We start from the raw sequence: 9,334 nt of genomic DNA, 5'->3' as shown, positions 1-9,334 counted from the left end.
CCCCCCCCCGGCACTAATAGCAAAGTTCAACAAGGCAGAAAATAAAAAGTTGTGGAGAGATTGGGACTCTCATACACTGCTGGTGAGACTGTCAAATGATACAACCACTATGGAAAGCAATATGGTGAGTCCTTAAAGTGTTGGAATTAGAAATACCATTCTATCCTTCAATCCCATTACTAGGTACATATCCTAAAGAAGTGAAAGCCAGGACAAAAACCGATATATGCACACCCATGTTCATCGCAGCACTATTTACAATAGAAAAAAGAGGGAAACAACCTAAGTGCCCATCAATAGAAGAATGGATAACCAAACTATGGTATATACAAACAATGGAATACTATGCAACACTAAAGAATAATGTAGAATCTGTGAAACACCGCATAACATGGATGAACCTGGAGGACACTATGCTGAATGAAATAAGTCAATTACAGAAGGACAAATATTGTATTAGTTCACTATTGTAAAAAGTCAAGGAAAGGTTTATATATGGAAGGAAATTTTCTTTGTTGGTTACCAGGGGTTGGAGGCTGGGGAGGGAACAATGCAAAAAAAATTAAATAAATAAAAACGAAAAGCAAACAAACAAATAACAACAACAACAACAACAACAACAACAACAAAACACTTTATGGAGCCTGCAAATGGCATAACATACTATATAAAAATATTGTTCTACATCCTACTTTGGTAAGTAGTGACTGGGGTCTTAAAAGCTTACAAGTAGCCATCTGAGATGCAACAATTGGTCTCCTCTTGTCTGGAGCAAAGAAGAATGAAGAAAACCAAAGAGACATGGAAACAATTAGTCTAAGGGACTAATGGGCCATGCAAACTTCAGCCTACATGATCTTGAGACCATAAGCACTAGATGGTCCCTGGCTACCACTGTCAACCACTCGGAAAGGGATCAACATAGGAGATCCTTGATAGAGTGGGAGAAAAAATGTGGAATAAAACTAAAAATCATAAAAAAGAACAGGCTTACTAGTGTGATAGAGCCTGGTGAAACCCCCTAATCACCCTTTGGGCCTAGCATTGAACTCACTCCTGTGGCTTTGAGCCAAACAATAAGGCTACAAAATGAATAGTTATACCAGGTAGGTACACTTCTTAGAACAATCCATCATGGGAGATCAGAAAGGCAGAGGAGATGAGATAGCTCAGAGGACAGGAATGAATAGGAAAGAAGGACATGGGGAAAAGGTAACCACAGGGAGGAAGTGGGAAGAGAGGTATTACATTATGAGGATTGCAGTCAGTGTCATGAAACAAAATGTGTATGAATTGTTGTATGGAAAATGAATTTGCTCTGTAAACTTTCACCCAAATCAAACACACACACACACACACACACACAAACCTTATGTAGCCTGGAGTTTTAAAAGCTTGCAAGCAGCCATCCAAGGCACAACAATTGGTCTCTATTTGCCTGCAGCAACAGAAGAAGGAGAGTCAGGAATAGGAGAAGGAAATGGAATGTGCTGCTACTTGCTTCCCAAAATGGCTGCCTCCTTTACCATGAGACAAAAAGAACTAGATGATACCCGGCTACCACTAGGAACATTTTGATCAAAGATTCTATAGAAGAATCCAGACAAGAAGGGGGAAAATGTAGAACAGAATTTCAAAATCAGAGGGACTCCAGATTCTTTGAAGCCATGAAGGCTGGAAACCCCTGAAACTATTGTCCTGAGATCAGCTTTAAACCTTAAAGTAAAAAATATCCCCTGAAGTCTTCTTAAAACCAAGCAACAGTTTAGCTTAACTAGTAAAGAATGTCTGCCTGGAGCGCTGTGCTCTTTTAAGACCTATCTACATGGGATCAAACTGACAACAGCAACTCTAAAGATTAGATAGGAAACTTAGGGGGCAGTGAGTTTATGTTAATGTGGATGAACAACTCAGAAAAAGAGAATGAGAAGGGTTGCATAACTCCAAGATTATAATCAGCGCTGAATTGTACATGTAGAAACTGTTGAACTGATGTATATTTTTGTTGTGTATATTCTCAACAACAACACAAAGAAGTGATAAAAACTAAAGAAAGAAAACCATATGTAACACACTTCTGCTCCGACACATACTTGATGGTAACAGGTTAAGGGCTAAATGACTTGTCTGAGGTCATTTGACTAGTAATCAGCAGATCCAAGTTGGATCTAGTTTCTCAGTAAGCAGATTCAGGTCTCTTCCCACCATGGCTCATGGCCTCCTGAGCAGATGTCCCTGGATTCGTGTCCAAGGGTTGCTATAACAAAGTACCACAAAACTGGGTGGCTTGTGGGAAAAGAAATGTATTGTTTTGAAGGCTAAGTGACTGAATTCAGGGTGTTGGCAGGGCTGCACTCCTTCTGAAGGTTTCTATGGGAGGACTCTCCTTGTCAATTCCAGCTTCTGGTAGTTGCTGAGAATCCTCAACATTCCTTGGCTTATGTCAGTACCATTCCAATCTCTGCCTCTGTCTCCACATGGCCTTCTTTCCTGTGTCTCTCCAAATTTTCCTCTTCTTAAAAGGACATCAGTCATTGGATTTAGGGCCCACCCTAATCCAGTGTGACTTCATCTTCTTTTTTTTTTTTTTATTGTGAGTTGGGTGAAGATTTACAGAGCAAATTCACTTTCCATACAACAGCTCACATACACTTTGTCTCATGACATTTACCACAATTTACCACAATGCAACAGCTCCCCTCCTACTCCCTCCCCATAGTTACCTCTTCCCTGGGTCCATCCCTCCACGGACTCCTGCTCCCTGAACTGTCTCCCTGTGCATAAGCAGCCCTTCTTTCTCCCATGATTGTTCTCTCCAAGGAGTGTATCTACCTCAGGTAAATGTTCAATTCATATGCCTGCAGTGTGACTTCATTTTAATTTGATTCTATCTGCTAAGACCCTATTTCTAAATAAGGTCACATTCACATAAGGTATTAAGGGGTTAGGATTTAAACATATTTTGGGGGGATAAAATTCAACCCACAACACACTCCATCAACTATGTACAAAATTTCCTTTGCTCTGAGTCTACCTTATGTGGGTCACAACTGCATCAGAAGACTGACATGGAAGAAGGCATGGAAACACAGCAGCTTGGGGACCACTGGCTATGAATGAGACTTCTGTGTGCCTGCTCTGTGCATCTGGAATTTTGTATGAAAACAATGACTTGGAAGGAGGTGAAAGCATGTTCCCAAAAAGCAAGGCTGCCACACACTTCCCTCGCTTATCAAAGACCTGCTTTGTTTCAGGCAAAGGAAAAGAGAAGCTGGGGGGACATTCTGAGCCTTGGGGAGCTCAAGTGTTTGGGATTGACATGCCAATGCCTATGAAGAGAAAAATCTGGAGCCCAACCAGAACCTGGGATTTCAGACTCTAATCATCTTCTTAACGGCTCTCATGTTTGTGTAATGCTTTATAGGCTGCAAAATGCTTTCTCAGACATTTTTTTCAACAGAGTTAAGAGCTTAGGGAAGGACAAAGAGCTTTGATTCATGCAGCTATTCATCTGGGGGGCTGCAGTCTGCCAAGGCCTGCGGGTGCAGCACTTTGTTTACCACTGTCCCCATCCTTGGGAGTCAGACAGACCAGCCAGGGAGCCCTGGCTTCTCTGGCTGCTAGCTTCAGGACCTTGATTAACAACTGAGCTAATCAATCATTGCACCATTTCAAAAGGGCAGAATGATAGTGGCTTCCTGACAGGATTCCATGAGGATTGTCTGAGCTTCTAGTTGTAAGGGGCCTGGCTTATGGCAAGAGCTCAATCAATGGTGGCCATTAGCTGTTATGACTTGTGAGAAGTTAACAATGTGGTAGAAGTATGGTCTTGCCTGGAAGCATCTGGGAATGTCAGCCGACTGTAAGTCCTGACCAGAAAAATGGGGCAGAGGAGCATAATATGAGGCCAGCTCTGGATTAAGTACTGCCCAGGGTGGGAGAGGGAGGGGCCCAAGGGGTTGGAGGGCTTGTTGACAGACTCCAGGAGTCTGGGCAGCTTTTCACTTTCACTATGATACACAAGTACTGAGATCCAGTGAGGGTCAAATTATATCACTCCTCCCTTTCAGGCCTCCCCAGGACTCCCACGTCAGTCAGAGGGATAGCTACGATGCTGACAACGGCCATAAGGGCCCTACACAATCAGGTCCTACCACCTCTCTGACGTCCACCTTTACCCCTGTTCTCCTTATTCACTCTGTCCCAGCCACGCTGGCCTCCTTGCTTGGCCTTGAGCATGCCAAGCAGCCTCCTGCCTCAGGTCCTTCCTTGCTTGTGCTGTTCTTTCTGCCAGGTATGTACTTCCCCCGCATATTCACACAGCTCCCTCATCTCTCTCAGACTGCAACTCAAAGCTACCTTCTCAAAGAGGCCTTCTTTTCTGGGTTGAATTGTATCTACCCAAAAAGGATATGTTGATGTCCAATCCCCGGTACCTTTGAGTGTGACCTTATTTGGAAATGGGGTCTTTGAAGATGTCTTCCAGTTAAGATGAGATCATGCTCCATTAGGGTGAGTCCTAACCCAATATGACAGGTGTCCTTATACAAAGAGAAGAAACACAGTGGCAAACACAGGGAGAAGGCCATGTGGAGATGGAAGCAAAGAGTAGAATGATGCAGACACAAGCCAAGGAACATCAAGGATTCTTGGCAATCACCAGATGCTAAGAGAGAGCCATGGAACAAATTCTCCCTCCGAACCTCCAGAAAGAAGCAATATTGCCAACACCTTCTAGACTCCAGAACTGTTAAATAATACATTTCCGTTGTTTTAAGCCACCCTGTTTGTGGTACTTTATTATGGCAGCCCTAGGAAACTAGAAGCAGCTCTGGTAACACAGTGCCTAAGGCACTTGAGTGCTAACCAGAAGGCTGGCGGTTCAAACCCACCAGCCACTCCTCGGAAGGAAGGTTGGGCAATCTACTTCCATAGTGCTACCATCTCGGAAACCCAAGGAGGGGTTGCTATGAGTCGGGTCCAACTCGACGGCACATAACAACAGGAAACTAGTGTTGTTAGGTGCCCTCGTGTCAATTTGTGACTCGCGGCAACCCTGTATGACTGTAAAACTTCCCCATAGGGTTTTCTAGGCTGTAATCTTAATGGGAGCAGTTCACCAGGTCTTTTGCCTGAAGAGCGAACCTTCAACCTCTAACCTTTTGCTTAATGGATGTGCCACTAGGGCTCCTGAGGAAATTAATGCAGCCTCCATACATAAAATAGCAGCTTTCTGAGGGTGGTCTCTATTCATCACACTATGCTGGATTTTCCTCCAGAGTACTCATCAGCCCCTGACGTATTTGATAATATATACGTTTGCTACTTGTCTCTCACGACATTAGAAAATAAGCTCCGTGAGGGCAAGGATTTTGTTTGGTTGATTGCTAGGGTATAGCACTCTGCCTCTTCTGTGTCAGAAGAGGACGTGGAACAAGGCTATTATTGCAGATGTCAGATGGATCTTGGCTAAAAGCAGAGAATATCAGAAAGATGTTTACTTGTGCTTTAATGACTATGCAAAGACATTTTATTGTGTGGATCATAAATTATGGATAACATTGTGAAAAATGGGAATTCCAGAACACCTAATTATGCCCCTGAGGAACCTATACATAGACCAAGGGGCTGTTGTTTGAACAGAACCAGGGGATACTGCGTGGTTTAAAATCAGGAAAAGTGTGCATCGGGGTTTTATCCTTTCACCATACTTATTCAATCTGAATGCTGAGCAAATAATCTGAGAAGCTGGACTATATGAAGAACAATGCAGCATCAGTATTGGAGGAAGACTCATCAACAATCTGTGATATGCAGATGACACCGCCTTGCAGCCTGAAAGTTGAGAGAACTTAACTTACTGATGAAGACCAAAGACTACAGCTTTCAGTACGGATTACATCTCAACATAAAGAAAACAAAAATCCTCACAACTGGACCAATAAACAACATATTGCTAAACAGAGAAAAGACTGAAGTTGTGAAGGATTTAATTTTACTTGGATTCACAATCAGCGCTCGTGGAAGCAGCATTGGGCAAATCTGCTGCAAAAGACCTCTTGACACTGTTAAAATCAAAGATGTCACTTTGAAGATTAAGGTGCACCTGCTCCAAGTCATGGTATTTTCAATCACCTCAAATGCATGTAAAAGTGGGACAACGAATAAGGAAGACTGAGGAAGAACTGATGCCTTTGAATTATGGTGTTAATGAAACATATCAACTATAGCATGGACTTCCAGAAGAATGAACACATCTGTCTTGGAAGAAGTACAGCTGGAATGCTCCTTAGAAGTGAGAATGGCAGACTTCATCTCATGTACTTGGGACATGTTATCCAAAGGGGCCAGTTCCTGAAGGACATCATGCTTGGTAAAGTAGAGGATCAGCAAAAAAGAGAAATGAGATGGATTGACATAGCAGCTACAAGAATGGCTCAAGCACAGCAACAATTGTGAGGATTGCACAAGACCAAGCAGTATTTTATTTTGTTGTTCATTGGGTTGCTATGAGTCAGAACTGACTAGACGGCACCTAACAATACCACGACAAGAGAAAACAGCAGGCTGCCACACAATGGTATGGCATGTATCCTTTTTTTGGTAATCTACAACTAACATTTGTTGGAAATTGCTCCCTGACAGGCATTGGATTAAACCCTTAACATGCATTAGTTTAGTGCCTAAGGCATTTGACTGCTAATCAGAAGGCAGGCAGTTCAAACCCACCAGCCACTCCTCGGAAGGAAAAGTGGGTGATCTATTTATGTGGAGATACCACCTCGAAAACCCAAGGAGGGGTCGCTATGAGTCAGATTGACTCGACAGCAGTGAGTTTGTTTTTTGGCTATTATTATCCCATTTTACATGAGGAAACTGGATCTCAAAGAAGTTAGGTCCCTTGCCCAGAGAGTAATGGCAGAGCCAGGACTATGTCCAGTTCTAACTGACCCCAGAGCAAGGATTCTGCCATTTCTGCCAGATCGGAGTCTGAAGGGCTGGACACAAGAACTGCAGTAGGATTAAAGGTGATTAAAGGAAATACATCTTCTTCATATTTTTCTATATTTCTGACTTTTCCCTAACAAGCAAGTATTACTTTTACAATCAGAACAACAACAACAAAAAAGTTATTTTCCTGTCCATCTATTTACCAAGCATCACCACAAATGTGGTAACCTAAAGAGGGAAGTTGTCCATGGTTTTCTGGGAGCCCCTGAATCCTAGAATCTGAGGAATTTGTTAAGAGGAGGAGGGACCCCTGCTACAGAGGATCATGGCAAGAAGACTCAGGCCTACTGTGAGGACTGCCACGGCAACCATCACCACAGGCGGCAAAGGCTAAAGTGGAAGAGCATCCTTCCTCCACAAGGGCGACTGCACACCTTCTTTTCCTTCTGGGTTCTGGTGCTGTGTTGTGTCTTACCAAGTCGATTCTGACTCATAGCGACCCCCGTCACAAAGTAGAACTGCTCCATAGGGTTTTCTTGGCTATAATCTGTACAGATAGAGATAGCCAGGTCTTTCTCTCATGGTGCAGCTGGGTGGGTTCAAACTATTAACCTTTCAGGTAGCAGCCAAGTGCTTATCCGTTGCACCACAAGGGCTCCTCTCTGGTGCTGTAGGGACAGTACAAAAGCCTCAAGGTCTAAAGGAATGCTGTAACAACTAGGCAACTAGTTCCCTCAGAGCCATGAGATTGCCCTTCCCCCAACTGCCAATAAACATCATATCAGGGCCAAGTAATGATACCTCAGAAACCCAAGGAGGGGCCACTAAGCGTCAGATCCGACTTGACGGCAGTGAGTTTCAGTTTTTTGGTTTTAGGGCCATGAAACTGGATCTCCTGGTGAAGACGTAAAAAAAATCCAGACAATGTCCTTGTTCTTAGGAAATTCATACTAAAGTATACAGGGGCAAAGGGACACAAGTTCTCCAACTCATTCTCAAACAGCCCAGAAAAAGTGTGTGTGTGTGTGTGTGTGTGTGTGTGTGTGATTAACGAAGGTGCTCAGCTTGGTGCTCAGAGAAGAGGCTGTGGGAAGGATCAAATTCCTTTTCTTGGGCTAAACCACCCTAGGAACTGGATAAAATTGTGATCACCCCATTCCTCTTCCCATGGCTCACTCTGGAGCCTCTTAAGTTTCCTGGTATGGAAAACATCCTGCTTGGACGAGCACTTTGATCATAAAAATGCAATAAATACCCAGAGCCTGAGATCTGATCTTTGCAAGGGACTGCTGGAGATAACAAGGAAGGGGAAACTTGGGTGCCTCCCATGGGGAGGTAAAGGCAAGGTCATCTTGGAGGAAATCTGAAAATCCAAGGATATGCCTTCCAGGGAAGTAGAGGCGGGTGTGCAACAAAGGCAAGTGAGACATAGCCCTGCTTCTAGGAGCTTGTAGCTTCATAGAGGAGAGAAGCTACACGCACGAGACTCCTGGAGTGGAAAGTGCTCAGAGTAGGAAGAGAGTCACAGAAAAAGTCCTTCAGGGGTTGAGAGCAAGGAGAGGCTGCTTTGGGAGTATTTAAAGGAGATTGGGAGGGAGGGAGACAGATAAAAACAGAAACACTCTGAAGTGTAGCCTCTTAATAAACTGCCTTTCTGCTTTAGTCAGAGCCCTGGCTCCTCACAACCAAGAGCAGGAACCCTCCCCTGCAGTGGGCAGCCTGTGCGCAGTCCTGGGGCACACCCATCCCTCTCATCTCCCCCAATTCTCCCAGTATCCCTTCCAAACCATGCTCTTCATCCATGCCCAGCTCCAGTCTCCATAAAACCACTCACTCACCATTGATGCCATCCTCCCCTCCCTTTGCAATGCCTTCTTACCAGTTGCCACTGAGTTGATTCTGACTCAAGTGACCCTATGTGTGTCAGAGAGGAACTGTGCTTCCTGGGGTTTTCAATGGCTGATTTTTTTGGAAGTAGAGCACCAGGCCTTTCTTCCGAGGCACCTGTGGGTAGACTTGACCTGCCAAACTCTTGGTTAGCAGCTGAGCATGTTAACTGTTAACTTCCTGTTACTTTCCCAGGAAGTCCAAATATTTCCTGCCTTTCAAGGCCTACCTCCAAAGTGTTTGATTTCTCAGACTGCTCTTTGGAAAAGTGGTTTGATCCTGAGCCATCAATATGACTTAATTGTTCAAAAAATTCAGACTCCCTTGGGATGCACAGACAGGAAGCTGTTTTTTTTTTTTTTTTAGGATTTGGGTGAAGATTTACAGAGTAAATTCACTTTTCATACAGTAGTTCACATATACTTTGTCTCATGTCATTGACCAAAATTTACAATGCAGCAGCTCCCCTCCCACTTCCTCCCCATAGTTACCTCCT

The sequence above is a fragment of the Orycteropus afer genome, unplaced genomic scaffold (assembly GCF_000298275.1).
Source record: "Orycteropus afer afer isolate SDZICR_OR568_19922 unplaced genomic scaffold, OryAfe1.0 scaffold00041, whole genome shotgun sequence".
NCBI classification, from domain to species: Eukaryota; Metazoa; Chordata; class Mammalia; order Tubulidentata; family Orycteropodidae; genus Orycteropus; species Orycteropus afer.
Note: the sequence above shows the minus strand (reverse complement) of the source record.